General features: G+C 44.2%; 1 long non-coding RNA gene across 2 annotated transcripts; it reads left to right on the top strand.

The window, feature by feature from the left end:
* The first annotated feature begins 6 nt into the window (after window positions 1-6).
* On the top strand, window positions 7-4,881 carry LOC139824961 (uncharacterized). Of its 2 annotated transcripts, XR_011735391.1 has the most exons (4): window positions 7-1,009; window positions 1,099-1,849; window positions 4,135-4,334; window positions 4,699-4,881. It is a non-coding gene; the product is annotated as an uncharacterized lncRNA (long non-coding RNA). The 2 variants fall into 2 exon arrangements; XR_011735390.1 differs by having other exon boundaries at window positions 7-1,849.

Below are 4,881 nucleotides of genomic sequence, written 5' to 3'. Positions count from 1 at the left end.
GGACGAGCAACTACTCGGCTTCAGAGGACGTTGCAAAATGCGCGTTTATATTAAGGGGCTACATCCCCCTAAAAAATTTTTTTTTGCATTTTTTAAAAGTTTTAAGTGTTGAGAATATATTTTGAAAATTTTACATCAATATCTGTAAAATTGACAAAGTTATAGAATTCCGAAGAAAACAAGTTCAAGCGTTCGAGCGTTCGAGCTCTGCTATCTGACACGGCGCGCACGGAAAATATCGCTCTAGAGGTATTTTGGGTTTCAATTGTCCTCTTGATCTTGTGTATTGTTGCTCTTCTGTTCTGTATTCGACTTTTCGCATGGGTACAAGACTTCGCGCTTGCAAAAAAGAAACCACGGGTCTCGGTGGTAAAGGCAAATTGACTGGAAAACTGATCGATGAACTGACAGTTTATTACGGCCTCGCCATCAGAAGAAACTGCGATTCTGTGACAAAAATGAAGGATGCTATATGGGCCACATTTTACCACAAGTGTTCAACGAATGAAAAGCCTCGACACGATAATTGCCCTCAAGGACCGGGAATCGTGGTGCTCGTGGCATCAAGCAAAAACCGCAGGAACTCTTCAGCATTATGAGCATAAAACGCCACTTCACGACGATGTTATCAAAGCAATTCGTCCGATATATGAAAATCTTTCGGATGACAATCCCCAGGGGGATGGCTCTCCCCTGCGCCGCTATTTATCGCAGGACTCAATGCTTGCGGAGATTGATACAACTGATTCGCTTCAGCACCCCCGCGCCTCATCCCCGGCGGGCTTTTCGGCACGCCCTGAACCTGTCTGACGTCATTCGCGTTCCGGGCCGTTTGCTGCTGGTATCAGCAGCCGCCTAACTCTTTGCGTCGCTCACATCAACGTGCGTTCATTATTGCCCCATTTTACATTGGTTAAAGATCTTACAGCCTATCATCAACTTGATATTCTAGCGATTGGAGAGACTTGGCTGCGGGACGCGATCGACACGAAATTCATCGACATAAATGGTTTCACTTTTGTTCGCTCCGATCGATCTACCGGCTCCCGCGGCGGGGGCGTTGTGTTATATATTAATAACTCTCTCTCTTTCACTCAGATTGATCTTGGTGCCCCTCCTTCTGGCACACTCGTGGATATCGTCGCTGTCTCTCTTCGCCTGACACACAGATGCGTTGCTGTGATCTGCGTTTACCGTCCTCCTCACTCTCCTGTCTCGGACATGCATTACATTGAATCGCGCTTGTCTCACATTGCGTGCTGCGCCGACGAAATTGTGTATGGGCGACTTCAACATCGACATGCTCCGTGCCAACGAACCTAACGCTCGACTGTTGTGCGACATAGCATCGAACCTCTCCCTTCGACAACTCATAGAGTTGCCAACGCGTCTCACACGGAACACATCATCCATTCTGGATCTTATCTTGATCTCGCATAGTGTGGGGGTGGTCGACTGCGGTGTCAGCGAAGAACTCGATATCAGTGATCATTTCATGGTCTGGGCGATTCTAAGAATAGTTCGACCGCATCGCAGTCGTGTCACTCTCTCTCGCAACATCCACGCCATTCCGCCTTCTGACGTTTCCTCCGAGCTGCTCGGGACTGACTGGTCGCCTGTGTTCAATGCGGTGCATGTTGATGAGATGGTCGCCTATTTCACATCTACCATAATGTCCGTTTTCGATCATCTTGCTCCGTTGACGTTGAAGAGCGCATCGCGTCCGCCGGCTCCATGGCTCAACACCGCCGTCAGAAAACTAATAACTCTGAAGCGTCGAGCTTTTCTTCGTCATAGGCGCACTCGATTCGATCATGACTGGCATCGTTACAAGCAACTCCGTAACGAGGTAAACTATGCCATACGTCGTGAAAAGAAGGCTTATCTTACAAATTCCTTTTCATCTAACTCTCCTCGTCAATTCTGGAGAAATCTCTCATTACTTGGAGGGACAACATCTCCCTCGCATACCTTACCATCCCATCTCCTTGATCCTAAGCGTATGAACGATCATTTTCTTGATTCTCTTCCTTCCTCCTCCTGCTCTCCTCAAACGCTACGTCATTTTGCCTCCTCATCCTTCAATGCTTCCGAAACATTTAGTTTTACTCCAATCACTCCCACTGAGCTTTACAATGTCCTTAAGCGTATACGTCTCACCTCTGCCGGTCCGTACGATCTCTCTGGTCGTATGCTGCTTCTCTGCCTGCCACAATGTCTCGAGCCTCTCCTACACATTTTGAATTACTCCCTCTCCTCCAATACTTTTCCCTCCTCGTGGAAACACGCAGTTGTTCTTCCCATTCCCAAAACTCACAACCCCTCCACTTTCTCCTCTCTTCGCCCCATCTCTCTCCCCCCATTTTTCTCCAAACTCCTTGAGCGCATATGCTTCCTTCAGCTATATGCATTTGTAAACAAAGAAAAGATAATTCCGGAGTGTCAGTCTGGTTTTCGTGGCATGCATAGCACCACGTCCGAGCTTCTCTACCTCTCCGACTCCGTCCTGCGGGGTTTTGACTCGGGCTGTCTCACTGCATTGACTACTCTAGATTTCACGAAGGCGTTCGACACGGTCAACCCTTATCTTCTCCTAGCTAAGCTCGAGTACTACGGCTTATCTCCTTCAGCCTTGTCCTTTATGCAATCTTACCTAATAAATCGCTTCCAGCGCGTTCTTTTATATAATCCCTTGCCTATCTTCTCCCCTACTCGCGCTGTTCTCTCGGGCGTACCTCAGGGCTCCGTTCTCGGACCTTTATTATTCATCATTTTCATCGCTGATCTGTGCTCCACTCCTTTCTTTGCCGAACTTCTTAAATATGCCGATGACGTGATTTTTCGCAAAACATTCCGTCTGTCGGACGTCTCTTCTACCGTTGCTGCATTGAACATCGACCTTGAAGCGGTAGCTAAATGGGCATCCTCAAATGGACTGCACCTTAACCCTACCAAATCCTCACTTCTCATTGCAGGTTCTCCAGTGCTGCTGTCTCAGCTTCAATCCTTCGATCTTTATCTGAACTCCGTACCCATACCTCTATCATCCTCAATTAAAATACTCGGCGTTCACGTTGACTCTTCCTGGTCATTTAAACAACATGTTGACGTAAAATGTCGGGCTGCCTTTGCTCGACTTCGTCTTCTATATCTGTTCCGGCACATACTCTCCACTTCTCAGAAGCTTCATGTATCCCAAGCGCTTGTCGTCTCACTCTTCGACTACGCCGACGTCGTTTATATTCCAGCACTTAACCAACAACTATTGAATCGTATCCAATATATTCAAAACTCATGTCTCCGCTTCTCCTACAATGTCCGGAAATTTGACCATGTATCTCCACTCTATTCTAACTCCCGTTGGTTAAAAATCCAACAACGTTTTATGCTTCATCTCTGTTGCCTGGTTTTCCGTCTTCTTCAGTCTAACACTCCTCCTTACCTCCGACGTCTCTTGCATCTGAACTCTGAGCTCCATGCCGTTAACGCCCCAAATACTCGTTACCCTGACCTTCTTTCCTTTCCATCGCATCACTCCGCCAAGTTTCGCGCTTCGTTCTCCTACTGTGCAGTCAAATATTTCAATGACCTTCCCTCTTCCATAAGATCCTTATCCTCCCTGCCCTCCTTTCGTACAGCTACGTCCACTTTTATTCTATCAACTGCACTTCCTGCCAGAAATGCATCTCAACCTGCGCATTGCTGATTGCTTGCACGGTCATGTCTGCTAACGCGCACATGTGCGAGTGTTGCGTACGTATATCCTATGCGTTCACTGCGTGTGTATTTTTAGTTCTGCGAGACAAATATATTAATGACTGAAATTTACTCCCGTGAGCGAATCCATTGTTTCTGTATTATTTATTGTTTCTATATTATATTATATATTTAGTATTTAGTATTGAGCGAATCCCGTGAGCGAATCCATTATTTCTGTATTATTGTTTCTATATTATATTATATATTTAGTATTTAGTATTATGTCAACTCACACTGTCTCCACTGGTAGGCATAGAAACAACAATTTGTTGATGCCTTACCATTTGCGTGCACTCATTATACTCTAACTGTATCCACTACTAAGCATCGCAATAAATTAAATTAAATTAAATTAAATATTTACTAATGATGCAGGCACTGAATATCGATGTTGGCCGAAATTGCGCTACATACTGCAAGAATCAAGACCGAGAGCGCATCAATTTGTCTGATATTCGAGTGCAGGAGGCGACGCGCGAAGGAAGAATTGCTCGCAGACAAAAGCAATCCTCTTTCTACGAAGCTGCAATTGCTGCTGAGGGTACTTTATATGGTCCTGGAATTGACGACTAGAGGTAAAGTTAAAAATTCTTCACTTAATAATAGTAGAACCATACTTGAAACTTTAAACGCGTTTTTCTCAAAACACTGTTTTCGAAGCCGGTGGACATCATATCTGGAAAACTACTCGATAGATTTTAAAATTTACACAAAATACGCTGAGAAACATTTAGAGGTCGTTGACGATCTTACTTTTTTTTAATCAATCTTTATTTTTTAATAATTACGTAAAAATGACGACATTTTCTCACAGATTTTCCATACCCGATTTTCAGCTCGTTGCCATTTTGTTTAAAAAATCGATTTTAAAAATCGGCGATCGTCAACGACTCGTCTTTATTGTTAACTTGAATAATCCCTTTGGTTTTTTTATTTCAGATCGACTGTTTCAACTGCACAGTGTCCACCACCGAACGTGTCGGAAAAAAACTTATCATCTGCCGGCGGCCATAACTTTTTTATTTTTAGACATTTTGTAATAAAAAAAATTTTTTAAGCTCTCAAAACGTATCTTTAAGTACAAAAAAATTTATGTCATTTCCATTAATCGTTTCTGAAAAA

Source organism: Temnothorax longispinosus, unplaced genomic scaffold, assembly GCF_030848805.1.
Source record: "Temnothorax longispinosus isolate EJ_2023e unplaced genomic scaffold, Tlon_JGU_v1 HiC_scaffold_719, whole genome shotgun sequence".
Classification (NCBI taxonomy): Eukaryota; Metazoa; Arthropoda; class Insecta; order Hymenoptera; family Formicidae; genus Temnothorax; species Temnothorax longispinosus.
The sequence above is the reverse complement of the archived record's forward strand: the minus strand, read 5'-3'. Positions and strand labels throughout refer to the sequence as shown.